Below are 26,719 nucleotides of genomic sequence, written 5' to 3'. Positions count from 1 at the left end.
AGGTATATGATATACATGTTTTTGGAAAGCTGGCGAAAAATCAATAACTTTTCATTTAGTTATCGAATAGTTTCGATGAACAGATTAAAAGATATGATCAACTGAATTATGATTGACGTTAACTGAAATTGCTTTTGAATCTGCAATTAAGATTTAAACAACTTGTTTACGAGACTGATAAAGTGAACTTTTAAATATTACCAACCGAGTAAATGAATCCTTATATAAGGCACGTCTCGTTTTGTTGAACTATTGTCAAAATTGACTTTTTGAAATGACTTTGGATAACTATAATATGTCGATCTCGAGCATTAGGATTGTGATACACTATGACCTGACCTAGCTTGATAGACATTTATTGACCAACATATGTTCTCTAGGTTGAGATCTACGATTATTTGGTAATCCGAGTTTCGATCACATTTTGGTGAACGACTTTATATGCTGCTAAGGTGAGTTTCATTTGCTCCCTTTTTAATTACTTTTGCAATATATATTTTTGGGCTGAGAATACATGCAATTTATTTTAAACGCAATGGATACAAGTACATACTAAATTCTACACTGAGTTTGAACCGAAAATCCCTTAGCTTTGGTAACTAGTAACTGCCAGTTATAAGAACTGGTGGGCGCGAGTAGTGGTATATGGATCCATAGGGCTTGACATCCCCGTCTGTTCCAGGTATAGAAACCCTAGCCTGAACTATAAAACAGACGTATGCTAATTGAGTTTAGTACACGTTGGTTTGCGTGTATTGTACATGTTGGTTGCATGTATGTTAAAACAGAGGTACTTATTATATATACGTTAAAGTTTAGTTACCAGGGTGCTCAATCTTGTAGAATATTTTGATAAACATTTCTGGATGAAACAACTGAAATCTTGTGATCCACCTTTATATACAGATTATATGAAACAATAAAACTATGAACTCACCAACCTTTGTGTTGACACTTGTTAGCATGTTTATTCTCAGGATTCCTAGAAGTCTTCCGCTGTTTGCTTATGTGTTAGACAAGCTATGTGCATGGAGTCTTACATGACATATTTTTCAAGGAAACGTTGCATTCACCAAATCATCACCATGTATCTTATTTTGACTGCATTGTCAACGGAAGTATTATTGTAAACTATTATTTACAGTGATTGACTATATGTAGAAATCATCAGATGTCGAAAACCTTTCATTTAAATATTCATTTATGGTGTGCCTTTTTAAAAGAATGCAATGTTTACAAAACGTATCATATAAAGGTCAAATACCTCGCAATGAAATCGATGAATGACGTGTTCATCCATATGGATTTGGAGCGATCATCACAGTTGGTATCAGAGCGTTGGTCCTAGTGAACCAGGTCTTACATGAGTGTGTCTAACTGATAGTTGTTAGGATGCATCAGTAAGTCTGGACTTCGACCGTGTCTGCATGTTAAAAGTTTTGCTTATCATTTCTTGTTGGAAATTACATGCTTATCATTCTTAAGTCTAGTCACGTTTTCCTGCATTTATTGCATAAATAGTGTATAGACAAAAATTCATATCTTAGCGTATCTGTTACTGTAAACTTTTCCTGACATCTTCCAAAAATTTCTCCGTGATTTATGGAATTTGGTATTATATATACATATGTAAATTATGTATTGAAGAATACCAAACTAAATTCTATAATCTGATTCATATCAAAAATCATCTCCCTAATTATACAAGATGGATCCCGTATCTAGTTCAAATTCCTTAAACTCCGACAGCTATTCCGATATGGATATTCACCTGAATTCCGAAGACAGTGTAACCGGAATGGATTAACCAATCAGCCATCACCTATTCTGGATGAATTGGGGATGGGTTCGTAGCCTACTTAATTATTGGAGATAAGAAGAAGGCGATCCCTTCCATTCACCACATTGCCCTCTTGGCGAAGAATCTGAAGCACTTACCGGTGAACCTGTTCGAGACACCATTTTCTCTATCATTTCCAGAGTATCTCGTCACGATAATATACTATCTCAAATTCTGGATCTTATTCATCCACTCGTCCGAACCGCCAATCATCCCGGTGTAGTAGAAGAAGTCAACGAGCTCCGCGCTCGGGTAATGGCTTTAGAGAATATGGTGCAAAGGTTACAAGCACCAGCAGCATCACCGGCATCAATAGTACCAGCAACAACAACACCAACAGTACCATTACCACCACCAACAACATCTGCATCGCAAACCTCAATTTCACAATCTGTCCCACGAGCATCAACGACATACGTACCGTAGTTACCAAGAAATACCAGCAACAATAACCGATGAAGTATTAACTCATTTTCCCTGAAGAAATTTTATGTATATTTAATATATATGAATTTTGAAATCAAAATAAATCTTTTCGTACTAAGCTATTACGTGTGAATCTTAACTAGTAGGTACTACTCGGTTAATTCATATTACTAATATGCTATGATATACATCCTTCGTTAACGACTTAACCATCGTTAACTACAATATCTGTTTCAACTCAATGAATTCAATTTCATAATGAACTTAGTGTATTAATCAACTACATGTTTGATTTTACACTTTTATCTTCGATGTACTCGAAAACATCATTTATATCTTATGAAGTTCACGAAAATTCCACGAGCATCAACATCCTTCACCGAGGAATAAGAATAAATAATGAAGTATCAATTACATTAGCGAAATACTCCGCAAAGATTATGTAATCTTTAATGTTTTAGAGATTAATCATTTCTAAGTCAAGCCAAAAATCAAATGAGCTTAATATGATATTAACTCGTTAAATCTGTGTTACATCTGAAGAAAATATACATACATATATTTTCATAAAGACGGTAATAAAAATTCTTTTGTACAAAATATTAATTGTGAAATCTTTAACGAGTAGGTAATACCCGGGAAATATTTAAGTTCGTAATTAATATGTTACACTGTACATTCCTCAACTTTGATTCAAAAATTATTAACAATACTCACAATGATATACAATCTTTTTCATACAAATTCAATTACATATTCTGATATTGACGGATCAGAATCCAAGTCATAACTCTGAACCGGTGACATCATTCTTAGATTTCTACATCTTTCAAATCTATACTTTGACTTCAAAACTGTGCAAGATCCTTTAGCGTTGTTTTTACCGAAAATAACCTTGCAATTTCTTTTTCAAAGTATCCAGTTTTACCCCACTTCCAACCAGTCAATTTCGACTTTTCAGATTAGTCTTATTATAACCTTGATATATACGTTTTTGTTACTGGGGAACCTTTTATGTTCCACCATATTAGCAGTAAATTTACCAACAACCTCATAAATCCATGACCTTCCGAAAAATCCTTATACTCATTGAAACCCTATCATGTACTCATCCACATCTCATAACAGTAATTGCCATACCAACTACCAGGAATTAGCAATCAGTATTTTGAATCTCGGAGCATTTTCTATGACAACAGTTATATATAAACATATAATGTCTATCTCCTAGACTTATTTACTCCGAATGTGAAGTTTCAGAAAAACATCCCAAACTATGAACTAGTTCTCTGAAATTGGAACAATGCTGATGAAGCAGCAAAAATGGTAAACAACTTTAACAGTCAAAAGTTTGATGATAAAGAATAGTATGGTGGTAAAGCTGAGAAAAAGAGAAGGTTTGGAATTGAAAAACGGATTGAGCAGACCATGAAGGAGGCTGTGGACAAATCACAAAAACTAAATCTACCTTCAAAGAATCCAAATGATTCAGTGTCTGCTAAAATCATTAGCGAATACCTTGCTCCTTACTCTAAAACCTTTGCGGACAATATTCTTCATCATCATCTTATCTTAAATATTCTAAGATATCATCGTATCTCCCATTATAAATATCCTCCATATTTCTGAAGATATTTTTCGAAACCATTCTTATCTGAAATCATTACCTCTTCGCACTATCTGTGTTACATCATAAAAGAAACTATTTTAGCTTCTAAAATATGAAAAATTCGAAAAAATGGATGTTTTGAAGTAATGTTGGGAACTGAAGCATGAGTTAGTATAATATAATGACACTTGATCAACGTGATTATATTACAGTAAGTCATGTTGAGTTTCTAAATGGAACGTGACAAAGGTTCACAGATCACACCCTCATCAAAAACCATGTTACATAACTCTTTCATTCTATATAATCTCTAAATATATCAAGAAAATATATTTCTTGATGATTCGGTCTTTTCCGGATATTCTGGTAATTTGATAAATCAAGATCGTGTCATTTCAATTTCTTTCTTAGAACATTAACTATGTTCATTCCGAAATCCATACCTACGAATTCTGGACCATTATTCGCTTGACTTAAAGTCAGGAAGAGAAAACGAAAGCATGAAGCTCCGAAATATAATGGAAAATATAAAGCCCTATAACAACCCCGAAATTACAAACCGTGTATATCAATGCGTATAGCAATATAAAGACACGGGAGAATGAAAAACACTATAACCCCAAGGTAATAGTAGAAGAAAATAACTTCTTCTGGTGGCAAATGAAAAAGAAGAATGAAGGATACGATAGCCAGGAAAATATCAAGAATCAGAACTGGATTAAGCATTTTCACAATCTATTAGGATGTATGAAATAAGAAAGAAGATTATAGGAGTGGTGAAAATAAATGAAACGGAAGAGGTCAATTTATAGCGAAATAGCAGACATAGCAAAATAGGCAGATTACGCATTTAATCAAAGAAAATTCTAATTTCCGCAAATTCCGAAGAATCAAATCTTATATAGATTATGAAGATTTTCTATTCCTTAAATTCCGGAAATCAATCGTTACTACGTCAAGACTTAAAAACGAACCTCTATTTCCTCATTTCACTCTTTTACGATAACTTCTCTCATACGCTTCGAGTAATTGGATTGTTTTATCCATATTATTCAACGGTGATAAAAATTCTATTTATCAACACATATTCGTCATGAAAACATTTTTATTGGTAGCCATGATGACCTCACTCAAATTTCGGGACGAAATTTCTTTAACAGGGAGGTACTGTGATGACCCGAAAATTTCTGACCAAATTTAAACTTAATCTTTAACGTTTTCGACACGATAAGCAAAGTCTATGAAGTTGAATCTCAAAATTTTGAATTATTCAATTACCCTTCGATTGTTCTCAATGATTCGCGAACAATTATATGTAAGTAGATATATATACTATAACTTGAAAACGTAACAAAGTGTTAAGTAAATGATACTGTGCATTAAACTTATTGGTTTGATTATCTGATTGATATATATTCAACTACGAAATTAAAATATTATGCCAAACGATTGAATTAAAAGATATTTAATGAGTCTCTTAAGGATTATGATATTATTACGGGTCTCTGTTGTGAGGTTCACGTTGATTTGGGAAATCATCCATTCTTAACGGTATTCGGAATAAATGGTAAAGTGTTTGTTTAAATAACTTAATTTGGACACATACAATAATAAGGAATATTAACTGTTGGAATTAGATATACGAATAACTTGCGATATGTATTTTAAAATGTGTTTATTAATATTGAAAATATATATTTAACAATACGATAAAATATAATATTGACTTGGTCATAAAAATGAATTGTTATTATATATATTAACAAATAGTGAGACGATGATTTATAGAAGTAAATGACCAAAATACTCGAAAGTTTAAGATATACTTTGAGTGGTATAGTTTAGGGATAATTTAAGGCTATATTTTGACAAAGGTACGTGACACGAAATGTAAAATACAAGTTTTCTCAGCGTACGAAAGGACATTTGAAAAACCAGAACCGGGACATAAGTCGAGTGATGACGTACGACTTATCGGAACAAAAATTACAAGTCAAAAATATATTATATATATTATATAAAATTATGTCGACAAACAAAAAGTTAAAAGTTTGTGAGCTGGATCAGAGGGCCATGCGATCGCATGGCCTTGAAGCACAAATCCCATGCGATCGCATGGGGTACTTTTTCAGAAAAGGTTCTATAAATTGCTCAGTTTTCACACACTTCTCTAATCATATATTACTCCGTATTTATTTTATTTATTATTATTATTATTATTATTATTATTATTATTAAGATTTATATTATTATTAATCTTATTATTATTAATATTATTAATTAGTATTATACATAAAATACTACGACGAGGTTATGAGCGTATCACTTTCAAAATGGTTTTCAAGCGGGATAGAGCTACGGAAATTATAGGTTATTGACAAGGAGGTTATGGGTAATGTTCGGGGGTACATTTGTGAATCAAACCTAGTGTTTATCATCTCTGTTACATCTACGTACTTTCCTACAATATTGAATCTCAATACTGATACGTAAGCACTCATATTTTATCTTTTATATATTAATTATGTATCCATGTCTAGTGCTCGAGTATATATATTTATATATGCTTGTATGCTAAATTTCGTCGTTAAATAGTTTATAATGAATCACTAATTAAATACATATATTACTAGTAAAAGGTATATGATATACATGTTTTTGGAAAGCTGGCGAAAAATCAATAACTTTTCATTTAGATATCGAATAGTTTCGATGAACGGATTAAAAGATATGATCAACTGAATTATGATTGACGTTAACTGAAATTGCTTTTGAATCTGCAATTAAGATTTAAACAACTTGTTTACGAGACTGATAAAGTGAACTTTTAAATATTACCAACCGAGTAAATGAATCCTTATATAAGGCACGTCTCGTTTTGTTGAACTATTGTCAAAATTGACTTTTTGAAACGACTTTGGATAACTATAATATGTCGATCTTGTAACATCCCGCGTTTTTCCGTTAAATTTAATTTTAACACCGTCTTTTTTTTTTTTTTAAACATAATCTTTCGTATTTAAATTAATGGTTTCCGTGAGTAACGTTCATTATATTCCCGCTATTTAATTTTGACATTCACCCGTTTACTCGAGCGTTTTAAAAATATTCGATCGGTTAAATCCCGCACCCGCTTTGAAACTCGAGGGACCGGAGTTGCCAAATGGGCAAACTAGTTGACTAGGTCAACTAGTCAACCCATTTCTCCACCATTTCCATCATCTCCCTCTCTCTCTTTCTCTCTAGCAAGAACACACACAAACCCCAACTTCATAGAATCATCATCTAAATTCGGATCGGGAAGCAAACTTCAAAACAAATTACTTATTCGTGATCCTCTCATCATCCTCTTCGATTTGGTACCAATTTCATCCATTTTGGGTAACATTTCTAAAACACTAAATTTCTCTAAATTCGTTTTATATACTTGAAATTGTGTTAGTTAGTGTCTATGGCTCGCGTGTAACATGAATATATGTTTTGTTTGCTCGATTTGTGGTTTGGAGTAACTAGTTTGAACATTTGAAATGGGTGTGCTAAATCCTTGATTTTGGATGAGTTAATGTTGTTAGATTGTTAAAGTGCATGTTTTAATTGTGTTACTAGTATCTTTAGCTTCGTTATGATGTATAGGTTGATTAAGGAAACATCAAACTCATGACTATTGATTTTTGTGAATTTTCGTTAGAGTTTGATAAGATTTATATGAACTTTTGATGTATCAAATACTATGAAATATTGTTGATAAGTGTTTTGTTGCAATGTGTGTTTGATTACCTTCGAAACGGCATATCATACATGTAAATTGGTTACCCGAATCATGATATGCGTTTTTAGAACTTGAACCTTTGATTATGAACGTTTAATGCGGCTTTGGGTTGTTGTAAGTGTTGAATTACTTATTGAAATGTGTCTAGTCGTTTTCTTCGTCAAAATACCTTTCCAACGGTGTATGATACATGTTTTGGTTGTTTGCGGATCATGAATTGAGTTTGTTTGGTTTTTGGTTCGTGCACTTGTGTTTCAGCAAAACAGGGTCTGTATACTGATCTGGACGCCGTCCAGACTCTGGGACGCCGTCCAGCCCTTTAGACTTGGACGCCGTCCAGACTCTGGGACGCCGTCCAGACCTTCAAACTTGGACGCCGTCCAGACTCTGGGACGCCGTCCAATTGCACTATCAGATTCTGTTTTGCTTGGTCAATTTACGAAAAATGTTTGCTATGCTATGGACCTCCGATTTACATGAAACTTGTTCTAACATGCTCATATATGATTAAAAACCTCAGAAAAATAGTTCGGGACCCAACCCGAACGTGTTGACTTTTTCGTTGACTTTGACCGACCAAAGTTGACTTTTTTTGCCAAACTTAACCAAATGATTATGCAATCTTTCTAACATGATTCTATACTTGCATCTTGCATGAAACTTGACAATTTGATTCACATGCTATATAATGGAGTCGTATTGAGCCATAGGACTAATTGAACACATTTCACCCGACCTTGTGTCGTAACCGGTTAATTGATATAACTTACTTGTTTAGGTCAAGGCTAAGCAACTTTCATGCACACGTTTACTTTGTGAAGTACATTTATACTCGTGCACTCGAGGTGAGATCATAGTCCCACCTTTGCAAATACTTTTATACTTTTAAATCGTGGGCTGAGAAACATATACTTTATATACATTTATACGGTTTATACTTTCATACTTTGGATACAAATGCGAATACAAGAGCAAAGATACAGACGAGTTAGAACAAAAGTCCTCAATCCAATTATCATTAGTTCCACTTGCAGGGTGTAAGTGTAAGCGAGTGATTATGTTGTGTGGCCATACGGGTTTAACGAACCCTCATTCAGACGGTTCGCTACCGTTAGTGGATGAAATATAATTTCAACGTGCATAGTGTATGTTCTAACACTATATTCGAAATTCAGAGGGAAGATTCAGTTAAGTTTTGGTAATTGGGTGCTCGTGATACAGACAACATCCTTTGGGATGTATACGCTTGATATTCACTTTATACTAAATCTTGTGGTTTACAAACACATCTTTAGAGATGTATACGCCTTGATACTAAACCTTGTGATTCAAAATATACTTTTACAAATACATTTATGATCTCACCAACGTTTTCGTTGACAGATTTCTATGTTTTTCTCAGGTCTTGCACGATATGTGATACATGCTTCCGCTCATTATTTGATACTTGCATTGGATGTCGGGTATACGTGCATTTCATGGAGCGTCTTTTGACTTTACTTTAAACTGTGTCGCCTGGATTTCAATCGTACTTATAACGTTGTAACTTAACTTTTGGTTGAACAATTCTTGTAAACTTTGAAACAATCTTTGTTTTGAAATGAAGGCGACATATTTTGGTCAAACGTTATCTTAAAGACTTATAATCAGGTAATGGGACCCACGTAGCCGACGCCGTCACTTGACGATTTGTCGGGGTCGCTACAGTTGGTATCAGAGCCTTGGTTGTAGGGATTTAGAGTTCATTTGTGTCCACCCCGAGTCATAGGGTACATAGGTGAATCTAGACTACAACCGGCATATAGACTGCAGTAGGAATTACTTGACTATTTGTGCATTTATACTCGAACTCTTCTATGATATCTAACTCGTATTCGATCTTGATCTTATGTTGATAAATTTTGTTGACGCGCCACCTTGACTTTATGAAGTAATGTTAAATGCACATGAGAATCAGGGTAATATAATTTCCGGGATTATATTACGGTGATTCACATGGACGTTCCGACATTATGACATAAAGAATTTAGGGCGAGTCAAGGAAAATTTTCTCCCTATCCTTATTCCATACTCCGGTTAGTATTGTTGAAAATACTAACCAACGATATTCTTGTGTCTTTAAGGAACAATGGCTCCTCGTCGTGTACGCCGCAATGAAACTCCCGAACAAGCTCTCGAACGGATGATAGCTACCGCCGTAGATGCGGCCATGGCCGGTCACTCATCCAACAACAATAATAATAACAACAACAACGACAACAACAATAACAATGGAGCCGGAAACTCAAACGAGGGATGCTCCTATAAAGCTTTCATGGGGTGCAAACCTCACACTTTTGATGGAACCGGGGGACCGGTCGTGCTCACCCGATGGTTTGAGCAAACGGAAGCCGTCTTTAGTATAAGCGGTTGTCGGGACCAAGACAAGGTCAAATACTCCACTCACACTTTCTCCGGAATTGCTCTAACATGGTGGAACACCTATGTTCAATCGGTAAGTACCGATGAAGCTCATGCCCTCTCTTGGGCCGATCTAAAGGAAAAGATGATTGTTGAATATTTTCCGCGCGAAGAAACCCGAAAGCTTGAGGAAGAACTAAGAGCTTTGAAAGCGGTCGGAAACGATCTTAAAGCTTATAATCAACGCTTCGCCGAACTATCCTTGATGTGTCCTAATCTTGTTAACCCCGAATATCAAAGGATTGAGCTCTACATGCTCGGTCTTCCAAAAAGCATCAAACAAGGGGTGATGTCATCCAAACCCACTACTCATCAAGCCGCTATGAACATGGCTCGCCAACTAATTGAAACGGTTGACGAAATCGTAGTTCCGGCACCTAAGGCCGAGGATAAATCAGGCGGCAACAAAAGAAAGTGGGAACCCTCCCAATCAAGCAACAACAACTTTGCCAAGAAGCCCTTCATCCCCAACGACAAGAAAGGTTATACCGGACACCTACCGTATTGTAACGAGTGCTACAAACATCATTTAGGTGAATGTGGCAAACCATTTTGCTTGAAGTGTCAAAGAAGTGGCCATGTAGCCCACGATTGTAGGAATACCGCTCCCGTCGCCCAAAAGGAGCACAATGCACCCAAGACGGGTGTTTGTTTTGAATGTGGCCAACCGGGTCATTTTAGGAGTGCGTGCCCAAATAAGAAAATCAACCCCAACGCACGCCGTTAAACTTTCAACATCAACGCCTAGGATGCCCGAGACGACGATGGACTAGTCACGGGTATGTTTCTTCTCGAAATTCTCGCGTTTCATGTTTATTCGATTCGGTCACCGTTAGACGTTTTATAAACAAGTCTTTGACTCGTGCTCTTTACATTCCACTTTTTCCCCTAGATACTACTTAGACGATTTAAGTGACCAACGGAAAAATATTGTGTGCCTATAAATTTTATTGGAGGATATACATTAAGACTTTTGACTTGACACCTATAGAACTAGGGAGTTCGGAACATATTCAAAAAAAAAAAAAAAAAAAAAAAAAAAAAAAGTTTCCCCATCGTCTTGTATAGATTATTGTGAACTGAGTAATTTTCGGTTGGAAACCGATACCCTCTCCCTCGCATCCATGACCTCATGATTTCTTGCATGAATCCCGTGTGTATTCCAAAACGACCTCCGTTCCGGTTATCATCAATTGGGGGTTAAGGGAGACGATGTCTCCTGAGTCTTTTCCGAACTCGCAACGTTAGTTGTAAATCCCTCTTAGTACCATTCGATTTATCCAAGGCTCGTCCGTATTCATGAACCTCCTAAACCACGTATGCAACTTATCTAGACAAATCTGTTATCACATTTATAGATGACATCTTAACTTATTCGAGTAAAGAAGGAAAACGAACAACATCACCATCTTACGCTCGAACTTTTGAGAAAAGAGCAACTTTATACCAAATTCTCCGAGTGAGAATTTCTGTTGAACGAAGTCCAATTTTCTAGACCATGAAGTTAATGGTCAAGGCATTACAATCAATCTCGAAATCAAGCCACACGTGATCATGAAACTCTCTCAACTCAGACTTGTATTCGTAAAATCTTAGAACTCGCCTGTTATCACCGAAGATTCATTTCTGACTTTTCTCGTGTTACCCGACTTTTAAACTCGTTAACTCACTAAGGGAAAACTTTAAACCTCCCCGTGTTCGAACCTTGAGCGTGATTCTTCACACCAACATTTCTAGTTAAAATCGTATAGCAACAGATGGAACTCAAACATGGAAATATTTCTACATGAACGCCGAAAGGCATACTCTCTCGACTCAAAAATTAACGTAACTAAAATTCGTTATTTTGCACGAAGAAGTCGAATACTAAATTGTGGATCCGATCAATTTTCTCGTCATCACGTACCACACTACACACCTCTGATATTTCACCGTTACCGTCTGATATTACTGGAACTTAAGATAACACACAATCCAATGATACTTCACTCTTCTTTGACTTAATGTCATTGTGTTCCTGATAATCGGCCAACTATTATTCAACCCCGAACTATACAATTACGTGTACTATCTCGTTTCTCTTTCAGGCTTCATTTTTTTTTTTTTTTTTTACAACTAGAGGCACGTTATGGCAACCTCGAGATGTAAGCTCATCCTATTCAAAGTCCTCATTTCACTCCTATCCTCATCGCTCGCATTTCCGTTAAGGAAACTCCTTGTAACATTTCTCCATGGATAGAGAAACTCCTCATATTACATTAGTATTCGCCACGAGGGTGAATAGTCCTAACGAACATTTTTTCGAACCCTAACTAACTTGTTCAAACGTATCTTAAGAGATTCTATTCCAACACGGTGTATCCTTGTCAAATATTCCGTATCGAAATACTCGTTTCACTTCTAGTTTTACAAGGAACCTTGGGAACCCGCTTAGACATGAGTACCGCGTATCATCCAAAACCCGACGGACCGAACAAACATACAATTTAAGACTTGAAAACCATAATACGAATTTGTATTACCAACTTCAAATTTACTTGAGGAAAGTATTTTCCTTAACCGAATCCTCATACTACAATGATTTTCATTCGAGTTTTAACGTCACACCTTTTGAAACCACATGTGACCGAAAACGTCATTCTCCTTTGTCGAACCAAGTAAACGATGATCAATTCACCGGGGCCGAGGTTATTCATGAGCAACCGAGAAAATTTATTCATACTCAGGTAAAATCCTACGCGACTCGTAATCACCAAGAGCTACGCCGATGTTAGACGTAAACATTTCAAATTCCACGTGGGAAACCGCGTCACGTTAAGAGTCGCACCTTGGAAAGGTGCAATCCGTTTCGGGAAACGTAGGAAGCTAAATCCGCGATATTTTGATCCTTTAAATTCTTGGGGTGTTTTGGACCCGTCGCTAACCGTTTAGACTTTTCCGACTCATTTTGGGTCTCCGTTTATCCTACATTCGATGTATCAACTCAAAGACGTGTTTTGCGAAACGAGAACTTGTTATCTCCTTTGATGAACTCACTATCGACGATAACCCTCACTTCCTAGGAGGACCGGTTGAAACCATAAATCGTGAAGCCAAACCTTAAAACATCGTATGATCCCGACCGTCAAAATTCGTTGAAATACCCTAGAACGTACTTCTCCCTCACTCGTAGAATTGGCAACGCAAGATCTCGAGGAAGAAACAACGACTACTACTTCCAACTAAATTTCGGGACGAAATTTCTTTTGAGTTGTGGATAATGTAACATCCCGCGTTTTTCCGTTAAATTTAATTTTAACACCGTCTTTTTTTTTTTTTTAAACATAATCTTTCGTATTTAAATTAATGGTTTCCGTGAGTAACGTTCATTATATTCCCGCTATTTAATTTTGACATTCACCCGTTTACTCGAGCGTTTTAAAAATATTCGATCGGTTAAATCCCGCACCCGCTTTGAAACTCGAGGGACCGGAGTTGCCAAATGGGCAAACTAGTTGACTAGGTCAACTAGTCAACCCATTTCTCCACCATTTCCATCATCTCCCTCTCTCTCTTTCTCTCTAGCAAGAACACACACAAACCCCAACTTCATAGAATCATCATCTAAATTCGGATCGGGAAGCAAACTTCAAAACAAATTACTTATTCGTGATCCTCTCATCATCCTCTTCGATTTGGTACCAATTTCATCCATTTTGGGTAACATTTCTAAAACACTAAATTTCTCTAAATTCGTTTTATATACTTGAAATTGTGTTAGTTAGTGTCTATGGCTCGCGTGTAACATGAATATATGTTTTGTTTGCTCGATTTGTGGTTTGGAGTAACTAGTTTGAACATTTGAAATGGGTGTGCTAAATCCTTGATTTTGGATGAGTTAATGTTGTTAGATTGTTAAAGTGCATGTTTTAATTGTGTTACTAGTATCTTTAGCTTCGTTATGATGTATAGGTTGATTAAGGAAACATCAAACTCATGACTATTGATTTTTGTGAATTTTCGTTAGAGTTTGATAAGATTTATATGAACTTTTGATGTATCAAATACTATGAAATATTGTTGATAAGTGTTTTGTTGCAATGTGTGTTTGATTACCTTCGAAACGGCATATCATACATGTAAATTGGTTACCCGAATCATGATATGCGTTTTTAGAACTTGAACCTTTGATTATGAACGTTTAATGCGGCTTTGGGTTGTTGTAAGTGTTGAATTACTTATTGAAATGTGTCTAGTCGTTTTCTTCGTCAAAATACCTTTCCAACGGTGTATGATACATGTTTTGGTTGTTTGCGGATCATGAATTGAGTTTGTTTGGTTTTTGGTTCGTGCACTTGTGTTTCAGCAAAACAGGGTCTGTATACTGATCTGGACGCCGTCCAGACTCTGGGACGCCGTCCAGCCCTTTAGACTTGGACGCCGTCCAGACTCTGGGACGCCGTCCAGACCTTCAAACTTGGACGCCGTCCAGACTCTGGGACGCCGTCCAATTGCACTATCAGATTCTGTTTTGCTTGGTCAATTTACGAAAAATGTTTGCTATGCTATGGACCTCCGATTTACATGAAACTTGTTCTAACATGCTCATATATGATTAAAAACCTCAGAAAAATAGTTCGGGACCCAACCCGAACGTGTTGACTTTTTCGTTGACTTTGACCGACCAAAGTTGACTTTTTTTGCCAAACTTAACCAAATGATTATGCAATCTTTCTAACATGATTCTATACTTGCATCTTGCATGAAACTTGACAATTTGATTCACATGCTATATAATGGAGTCGTATTGAGCCATAGGACTAATTGAACACATTTCACCCGACCTTGTGTCGTAACCGGTTAATTGATATAACTTACTTGTTTAGGTCAAGGCTAAGCAACTTTCATGCACACGTTTACTTTGTGAAGTACATTTATACTCGTGCACTCGAGGTGAGATCATAGTCCCACCTTTGCAAATACTTTTATACTTTTAAATCGTGGGCTGAGAAACATATACTTTATATACATTTATACGGTTTATACTTTCATACTTTGGATACAAATGCGAATACAAGAGCAAAGATACAGACGAGTTAGAACAAAAGTCCTCAATCCAATTATCATTAGTTCCACTTGCAGGGTGTAAGTGTAAGCGAGTGATTATGTTGTGTGGCCATACGGGTTTAACGAACCCTCATTCAGACGGTTCGCTACCGTTAGTGGATGAAATATAATTTCAACGTGCATAGTGTATGTTCTAACACTATATTCGAAATTCAGAGGGAAGATTCAGTTAAGTTTTGGTAATTGGGTGCTCGTGATACAGACAACATCCTTTGGGATGTATACGCTTGATATTCACTTTATACTAAATCTTGTGGTTTACAAACACATCTTTAGAGATGTATACGCCTTGATACTAAACCTTGTGATTCAAAATATACTTTTACAAATACATTTATGATCTCACCAACGTTTTCGTTGACAGATTTCTATGTTTTTCTCAGGTCTTGCACGATATGTGATACATGCTTCCGCTCATTATTTGATACTTGCATTGGATGTCGGGTATACGTGCATTTCATGGAGCGTCTTTTGACTTTACTTTAAACTGTGTCGCCTGGATTTCAATCGTACTTATAACGTTGTAACTTAACTTTTGGTTGAACAATTCTTGTAAACTTTGAAACAATCTTTGTTTTGAAATGAAGGCGACATATTTTGGTCAAACGTTATCTTAAAGACTTATAATCAGGTAATGGGACCCACGTAGCCGACGCCGTCACTTGACGATTTGTCGGGGTCGCTACAGATCTCGAGCATTAGGATTGTGATACACTATGACCTGACCTAGCTTGATAGACATTTATTGACCAACATATGTTCTCTAGGTTGAGATCTACGATTATTTGGTAATCCGAGTTTCGATCACATTTTGGTGAACGACTTTATATGCTGCTAAGGTGAGTTTCATTTGCTCCCTTTTTAATTGCTTTTGCAATATATATTTTTGGGCTGAGAATACATGCACTTTATTTTAAACGCAATGGATACAAGTACATACTAAATTCTACACTGAGTTTGAACCGAAAATCCCTTAGCTTTGGTAACTAGTAACTGCCAGTTATAAGAACTGGTGGGCGCGAGTAGTGGTATATGGATCCATAGGGCTTGACATCCCCGTCTGTTCCAGGTATAGAAACTCTAGCCTGAACTATAAAACAGACGTATGCTATTTGAGTTTAGTACACGTTGGTTTGCGTGTATTGTACATGTTGGTTGCATGTATGTTAAAACAGAGATACTTATTATATATACGTTAAAGTTTAGTTACCAGGGTGCTCAATCTTGTAGAATATTTTGATAAACGTTTCTGGATGAAACAACTGAAATCTTGTGATCCACCTTTATATACAGATTATATGAAGCAATAAAAATATGAACTCATCAACCTTTGTGTTGACACTTGTTAGCATGTTTATTCTCAGGATTCCTAGAAGTCTTCCGCTGTTTGCTTATGTGTTAGACAATCTATGTGCATGGAGTCTTACATGACATATTTTTCAAGGAAACGTTGCATTCACCAAATCATCACCATGTATCTTATTTTGACTGCATTGTCAACGGAAGTATTATTGTAAACTATTATTTACAGTGATTGACTATATGTAGAAATCATCAGATGTCGAAAACCTTTCATTTAAATATTCATTTATGGTGTGCCTTTTTAAAAGAATGCAATGTTTACAAAACGTATCATATAAAGGTCAAATACCTCGCAATGAAATCGATGAATGACGTGTTCGTCCATATGGATTTGGAGCGATCGTCACATAAACCTTGCTACAACACTTATAGGCAATGTACCTAATTGTAGAGTAGTGTAGTTTCAGATTTTAAAATTTTAGCGTGTGGGTTTCAGATTTTAAAATTTTAGCTCAAAACTTGCGGTTTTGTGTCACCCACTTGCTAACCTTGTATTAGGAAAGCACACGTCCAGTTTACTTGTCCCGTATATTACCTTTCAGTAAACTTCCGGCCGGTTGTAAAGGAAAGCGATGAACAAGAAACTGTTAAGGCAATGTCCCATGACATGCAGATAATTATGGTCAATAACGTGTCGGATGTAATTACTATCATTTGTAGGAGAAATAGTAAAGATCACCCCATAATTTTTCAGTCTGGCACAAGGTCCTGTCTTCGACCATGTTATGCAACCACCGTTCTTACGGTTGACACCCGATTTGGTTCAGGTGACCTAATGAATTCCGTTGAATTCTCATGATTTTACGTTCAATGGTAATGAACGCATTGAAAATAGGTTTTCAAAAAACAAATCGGTTTGTAATTTTGATCAAAATATTTTCTCGTTCAAGCTCGAGTTTATATATCATTGAATTCCATGAGTTTGTAATTCTCAATCTTTAAAGTCAATCTCAAGGATTGAGTAATATCAGGCTTAAAAGCTGATTTTTAATCTTTAAGGAGATTATCCTTTCTGGGGGTCTGATTCATTAGTCTTATTAAGCTAATTTGCACGGCGTCCTCCCCATTTTACGAGATAGATCCTCTCATGGTTAGGATAAGTCTGACCACATGGCGACCATGTTTGATGCTGAGGTCCGTGGATTTCCTGCTGATTTTAGAGATGACTTCTAGATTTTTCGTCAACCTACAGCTGGTCTGGACGACAACTTCTTGACCTAAATCAAGAAGCGTGTGTCTTTTTCGGAAGACTTTACTTCCTTTTAATGATGGAATTGATTCATCGTGTAGATCCATCTTTTCATTCATTTATATTCCAATTTTACGGGTAAAACAGTTAATTTAGTCCAAAACAAAAGCACTTGCAATAACTTTACAGAAACATGTGATAGGTAGTTTTTAATTGAATAACTTGGTACATTCTCCCCACAATTGGCTTTTATTTATTTCTTTCTTTGCCTTTTTATTCTCCTCTTTTCCATTTTAAATGAATTCTAGCGTTTTGGGTTGTTTCTCCATTTATGTTCTCTCCGAGGTAACAATAATTTTGGCACTAACACCTAGTTTTACCATTCATAAATATGTATAAACATGATTTTGAATTCATTTAATTAATAATTTTTCAAAATTTCACAAAATTTTGGCAATTAAACCCAGTGTAAACCCGAAAAAATTTATAACCCTTCCCAACACTTAAGATCTTGCAATGCCCTCATTTGCAAGAAATCAGTAAAATATTAAATTCATGAGGGTGATTAGTGTAGAAAAGTGATTAAAAATACCCAGTTTGTAATTACTAAGCTCGTCAAATGAAAGATGGCGCGCCTCATCGTTCATTTCTTTTGTTGTAATTTCACATTTTTTTTCGTCTTATCGTCAAAATTAGTAGTTTTTGCTGAACTTAATGCCAGTCTTTGAAAGTGCGATGTTTTACATAAGATAAACTACAAACATATAATATATATATATATATATATATATATATATATATATATATATATATATATATATATATATATATATATATATATATATATATATATATATATATATTTTATAAAACCTTTATTTATTAAAACAATTTAAATGAATAATTTTTTTAAAAAAAAAATTTTGTTTCCTTTTACTTTAGGTAGTTTCGGTATGTTTACCTAGTCCGTCCCTCGACAAAATTTAAAATTTGTCGTTTTTAAAGCGATTGTTTTAAAAGCAAAGATTTTTGGGTTTTTTAATTTTTTTGGTATACTTTAGATCAATAAAATTAAAAATAATGATAACAAAATTTTTCGCCCCGCCCTCGGATAAAGCAATTTCGGTTCCATGACCTAGTCTTCAACTTACGATGAATTTTAGAAATCATTTTTTAAACTTAATGAAATAAAGTAAATTTTTGTTTTTAAATTCACACAAAACATAAATTTAAAAAGCGTATTAATTTCATACAAACCTACAAAACAAAATAAAATTCAGAATGGGGGGAAGAAAACTAGTTCTTTAGTGTCTGCTAGTGGAAAAGACCAATCGAATTCCATTCTCGGAACTATACGAGAACAGAACAAATAACTCTAGACAGCATTATTTCTTAGAACATTTGAATCTTCCCACACTTAGGTAGCTGTGGTTTTGAAATTGTGATTAACTTCATTGTCAATTTCTTTTGGACCATAATCAACTTGCATATCTGTGACTTTTGCTTTAAGCCGTTGGTCGGATTCCTGTGTAATATCCACAAATTCAACTAGTTTCGCTTTTTCTTTAGGCGATAGATTGGATACTAACCGGTTACATAACTTAAAGTTCCCCTTGGTTCTAGCATCGCAAATCCGTTTAATAAGTTTCTTCATTGAACTATTAATAACGGAGTCATTTAAACAGGTAATGACTAAAATAAATAAATGGACTTAATTTTAAAATATGGGATTTTTCTGGATAAAATTATCCATAACTGTTTAGCAATGGACACACCCTGTGAAAAGCGTCGGTAGAAGGAAACAAGAAAAGGCTACTTTTACTTTACTGTATATTGATCATTCAAGTTACATGATTGATTACTTTATAATTATTATTATTATTATTATATATTATAATTAATTCTTACTAGTATTAGATGAATATGAATATGTAAGTTATATATACATATCCTGTGACTTGCACGATTAACCATTTTCCAACCTTATGTGTTGCTGTAGGTTGAGCCACCCAAACACCTTCGCAATTGATCACTAACACCGCCATCCTTGCAGTCAATAATTCGGCCATCATCCACAACCTTCCACCCAAACTCCACCTTTATCGTAGAACCCTCACCATTAACGAAATCACCATACACCGCTGCCACGAACACCACTCTCATCACTACCATCTCTCTCTCTTGTCTTATCTCTCTCTTCTCTCTCTCTCTCTCTCCAAGGTTATACGTATATATACGGTACATATGCATATAGTGATATATACACAAAACCCACTTCACCTCCGGCACCCTCACCACCACCTCTGCCACCGGATCCACTCCCACCACAATCTCAACTAACCACCATATATCTCTCTCTTCTTTTTTTTGTTCTCTTCTTTGTGAAACAAACCAACATCACCTCAAACCACCACGTCAGGCTCTTTTATTCTGCTATAAAATTTATGTTTCAATCGATAACCATCACGAACAATCCTTCTATTTTGATCGAACACCACAACTGAACGGTTGCTCGATATTTTCTGTTTACGGCTGCAGCTACTGCTACTGCCATTCCTATTTCTTTTAACTGTGATCGATGGAATAAAAAGGAGATGATGATATACTGTTAATATTATGACAATGAAGAATAATGATGTGTGGTGATACCAGAGAAGCTATGATGATGATAATCATGGTAATGATAAAGATGATGATACGATTATGATAATGGGAAGATGATGAAGATGTAGTGTGACTGATGATGGTGACGATGAAGAAGGAAGAGAAACAGTGATGATTTTCTTACGGGTTATATAAATATGAGTGGGATATATAACAGATGTGTAACAGCAGCTTGAGTGGTTTGGAGGTTGTGTTGAGAAGCGAGAGGTCGCGGGTTCAATCCCCGGCCATGACAAAATCTTTTTGTTAAATTAACAACAGATATATTGGGCCGCCAGTTTCGATGTTGAGCGGGAAAAACTGATTAGTAACTGGGTCGTAAACCTTGTTGGACCGAGAGCCATATCCTTTGTTACCCAATAACAGAAATTTAGTTAAAATATTATAAGGTGATAGTTAAAATAGAAATAAATGAGTAGCTCAGTGGTTATGGGTATTAGAGGGTGGGCGAGAGGTTGCGTGTTCGATCCCTGCTGGTGGCATTCTTTTTCTTTTAAAACCTACTTACATGAGGTAGTTTTTCTTTTATTACTATTATTATTGTTATTATTATTATTATTATTATTATTATTATTAATATTATTATTATTATTATTATTATTATTATTATTATTATTATTATTATTATTATTATTATTATTATTATTGTTGTTATTATGGTTATTACTATTATTAATATTACAATTATCATTATTGTTATTACTATTATTATTATTAATTAGTAATATTAATAATTAGTATTATTATTAAGTGTAATTATTATTATCATTATCCTAAATATTATCATTTACTTAGTTATTGTTAAAAGAATAAGTATTATTATTGTTATTATGAATACGATTAAGATTATTGTTATTATATATTCATTAATATTAATATTATTATTGTTATCTATATCAACATCAGTAAATGTAGTTTTATTTAAAAATCTTATAATTATTAATACTATCAATATAGGTAATACTATTAACAATATGATTATGATTATTATTATTATTATTATTATTATTATTATTATTATTATTATTATTATTATTATTATTATTATTATTATTATTATTATTATTATTATTATTATTATTATTATTAGGAGAATGATACAAATTATTATTATTTTCATTAATATTAGTACTTGTATCATTTTATAATTATTAGTATTATTAATTATTAATATTGACACAAGTATCATTGTTAATGTTATCATTTTCATTAATACGATTATCATTAATGAGCACGGTTATTATTAAAAATTTATATAATTACTGCTAAAAGTATCAATACCTTAAATCTATATATTTTTAAAAACTATTATTAATACTAACATTATTATTAGTATGAAAATTATTATTATTATCAATATGATTATTCTAGTGTTATTATAACTAGTATTTTGTAAACAAAAAGAGTAATCATATAAAAATACATTTAACAACCATAATTTAGATATACTGATACTATTATCTATCTAAAATGTACAAAATGAAAATATAATAAAATATATAAGTTATTAATATAAAAATTTTCACTAATAATAATAATATAAATAATTGTTCGATTACAAGAATATGTTTTAATACATATATGAATGATATAGGTTCGTGAATCCGAGGCCACCCCTACATTGTTCAGTTTCGACATATGTATTTTTACTATAAAATACAATAGGTGAGTTCATTTGCTCCCTTTTACTCTTTACATTTTTGGGACTGAGAATACATGCGCTGTTTTTATAACTGCTTTATTAAATGCTTTTGAAATATATTTTGAACTGCGAATACATGAAATGATTTTATAAATGTTTGACGAGATAGACACAAGCAAAACATTCCTCGAATGAATTATTATGCAGACAGAAGTTCTGTGGATTATTATTGAATTAGTTGGACATTATAATTGCCACTAATTGTTGTGAATATTTCCCTGATTATTATTGCTTAGTAACCTAAGAATTAGAATCTGGTATGGCCCTAATTCACGCGAATCCTAAAGGTAGCTACCGGGTTTAACACCCCCACCCATAATGTTCACTAAACGGAAGAGCTAGTGGGCGTAGTGTTTAGTACTTCGAGGTTTATATATTATACAGACGAGATGTTCTGTTTTTGGGGATATTATTGATGTGTATTATATGTTAAGGTCGGTTACCAAGCCAAGCAATGAATGAAAAGTGAATGTTATGTATCGAGAGAATGATTTTATACACAGGTTATGTGTATGATATTTTTGTACACGAGATATGTGTACGGTTACTAAGATTTATGAAAATGGTTTCGTACACGAGATAGGTGTACTGTATTTAAATCTTGTGGTCTATCAAAATGATGAATTTTATTGTTTTATGATAAACTTATGAACTCACCAACCTTTTGGTTGACACTTGAAAGCATGTTTATTCTCAGGTATGAAAGAAACCTTCCGTTGTGCATTTGCTCATTTTAAAGACATTATTTGGAGTCAATCATCGTAATGGGACCATATGTTGGCGACTTCGTCCAGATGGATTAGGATGGGGTATGACATGTGGTATCAGAGCGGTGGTCTTAGCGAACCAGGTCTTGCATTAGTGTATCTAACTGATAGTTGTTTAGATGCATTAGTGAGTCTGGACTTCGACCGTGTCTGCATGCCAAAAGTTTTGCTTATCATTTCGTGTCGAAAATTACCTGCTTATCATCCTTAGGAAATTACCTGCTTATCATTCTTAGTCTAGACACGTTTTACTGCTTTGACTGCATGAATAGTGTATAGACAAAATTCATATCTTAACGTATCTGCTAATTCATATCCTAGTGTATCTGTTACGGTAGATTTGCCTGACATATGCCGTAAATTCCTCCGTAATCTACGAAATCTTTTGTTCTATATATATAGATATTCTATGTAATTAGAATACCATCCGATAGCCGAAAATCATTCATATCGAAAAATCCTTTACTCAATCTTATGAAATGGAACTCGTCACTAGTTCAAGTTCTTCGGAACCCGACAGCTATTCTGACATCAATGTTCACCTAAGCTCCGGAAGCAACGTCACCAGAATGAATCAACCTATCAGCCATCTCCAATTCATCTGATGGGTTCGTAGTTGACTTAATCAATGGAGACGCGAAGAAGGCGATCCTTTTCACCAACCGAATTTACCTCTTGGCGATGAACCTGAAGCACTTACCGGTGAACCTGTCCGAAACACCATTTTCACCCTCATTTCCTGAATATCTCACCACGATTATATTCTATCTAAACTTCTAAACCTTATTCATCCGCTCGTTCCGACCGACAATCATCCCGGAATAATGGAAGAAGTCAACGAGCTTCGCGCCCGAGTTGTAGCCTTGGAAAATATGGTGCAAAACATACCAGCTTCAGCAATATCACCGGCACCAACAGTACCATCCGTAACAGCACTCGTACCATCAACAATCCATGCCTCAACATCTCATTTTGTACCTCGAGTATAATCATCGTTCTACGTATCGTTCTACATCAATTATCTTCGTTCTTCATGGCGATTATGCAATCTCTAATGTTTTAGAGATTATGTATTCTAGTTCTAACGGTAAATCAAATGAGATTAATGTTATATTAACTCAATAAATCTATGATTACATCTGAAGAAAATATATATATGTAAGTATATTTTCATAAAGATTGTAATTAAAATTTTTTTCATACAAACGGTTAATGGTGAAAATATTTTAACGGGTAAGTAATACTCGAGGAATATTTAGATTTCACATTAATAAGTTACACTGTACATTCTTCCAATTTGATTCAACAGTCATTTACTATCTTACTTACATCCACCGATATACGTATCCGTCAACATAGAGTAACCATTTTCATTCAATTTCATATTTGGATTTTGACTTCTCAGAATCCAACAAGTGGCATAATGAAGAAAACATTTGACAAAATAAAATTTGTTAGAAACAAACAAATTAACTAAGAGAAAAATTTTGTTAAGAATCCACGCTAACTGTTCCTAGCTAACTGATTACATTTTAATTTATCGCAATTTTATTTATCGTCATTTGATTTCTGTTATTTATTTTACGCACTTTAAATATCGGGACACGTATACAAGGTTTTGACATATCATATCGACGCATATATATATATATATATATATATATATATATATATATATATATATATATATATATATTATTTGGAATAACCATAGACACTCTATATGCTGTAATGCTTGAGTTCGCTATACAGGGTTGAGGTTAATTCTTAAATAATATATATAATTTGAGTTGTGATCAAGTCTGAGACATGTATAACGGGTCACGACACGTATTAATTAATTCGAATATTATATATTAAACTATATAAGAATTTTTGACTTGCTAACTATGGACTACTAATATTGGACATTTAAAATGAATTAAAATATTGATTATAACATATGAAACTAAACAATTTCTTCAAGTTTGCCACTTGATTTCATCTTAAACCTCATTTGTATCTTAACAATTACAATCTGCATTCAAACCTTTCATGATTCTTGAAAGCACCTCAATTGAGAGGATGAACCAACCGCACTTCATCTAAGGAAGAAAAGATCGATACATATAGTTATGCACCTAAAAACACTCGGAACCTGAGTAAACGTTTAACATGTATCTGGGTTAGCTCCTCTGGTGTTGTTATTATCAAAAATAACTTTGCATTACCTCTTCAAATTAGTCAATTTTGTCACGGCGCCAGCAAATCAACTTCGACTTTCATTCAGATTAGCTTTATTATAACCTTGATATAGAAGTTTGCCGTTCGTCTTCGTTACCGGAGAACCTTTTTTATTCCACCATATTACCATCAGCGTTTAATCATCTAAAAACACAATTCTCCTGAAACCACCTCGGATTGATAACCGATAATTCAGATATCGTAGCATTAAATGCAGAGGAAACAGAAAAATTGTAGATGATCTAAACGGCCAAAAGTTTGATGATAAAGAAGGGAGTGTTAGGAACGCTCGATAGAAAAGTTAGTACTGAAAAACAGATTGAGCAAACCATGAAGGAGACCAAGGCCAAATACAAAGACCATACCATATATTCAAAGAATCCAAGTAATTCTGGATCCGATGAAACCTTCAACGAATATCTTACTCCGTACCAATGTTAAAATCTTGCGAAAAATCTTTCTTCATCAACCATCGAACTTAGAAATTCCAAAATACCATCGAAAATACCTTCGATACTTCTGAAGATATTTTCATAAATATTCTCGTCCGAAATTATATACCTCTTCGTGCTATCTGTAATACATTATATTGGAAATTTCTGTAAAATCTAAGTATAAACTATGAATGAATTCTGAAGTAGTGTTGGGAACTGAAGCATGAGTTAGTATAATATAATGACACTTGATTAACATGATTATATTACAGTAAGTCATGTTGAGTTTCTAATGGGACGTGATGATTCACATATCATAACGTCATCATGTACCATGTTACACGACTCTTACATTCAACCTAATCTCCAAACATATCGAGAACATATCTTCCTGATAATTCTATCTTTCTCTTGAAATTCTGGTAATTTGACAAATCAAGAACGTACCATTACAATCTCTCTTAGAACATTAGCCATGTTCATTTGCAACTTTATACCTACGAATTCTGGACCATTACTTGTTGTATTTAAAATCAAGGAAATAAAGGTATAGAAGTGATGAAGATAATGGAACGGTAGAAGTAAATTTATAATGGAGTATCCGACAGGGCAATCGAAACAGATTATCGCATTTAATCAAAGCAGATTCTAATTTCCTTAAATCCCAATGAATCAGATCTTATAGATTTCGAAGATTATCTCTAAATCCCTTGAATTCCGGAATTCAAATCTGACTATGTCAAAAGTTAGAACAAATCTTTATTTCATTCATTTCACTCTTTTGTGACAGCTCCACTCATACGCTTCAAGTAATCGAATCGTTTTATCTATAATAATCAATAATGATAAAACTCTATTTATCAACCCATATACGTCATGAAAACATTTTTATTGTTAGCCATGATGATCCCACCCAAATTTCGGGACGAAATTTCGTTAACGGGTAGGTACTGTGACGACCCGAGAATTTTTGATCAAATTTAAACTTCATCTTTATATGTTTCCGACACGATAAGCAGAGTCTGTAATGTTGAAATCTTAAAAAGTTTGAACTATTTTCATATATTCATGTGACCTTCGACTGTTCCCGATGATTCACGAACCATTGCTTATAAATATGTGGATATATATAAATATGTGTATATATAAATATATGTATAATATATAT

Source organism: Rutidosis leptorrhynchoides, chromosome 8 (genome assembly GCF_046630445.1).
Source record: "Rutidosis leptorrhynchoides isolate AG116_Rl617_1_P2 chromosome 8, CSIRO_AGI_Rlap_v1, whole genome shotgun sequence".
NCBI lineage: Eukaryota > Viridiplantae > Streptophyta > Magnoliopsida > Asterales > Asteraceae > Rutidosis > Rutidosis leptorrhynchoides.
The sequence above is the reverse complement of the archived record's forward strand: the minus strand, read 5'-3'. Positions refer to the sequence as shown.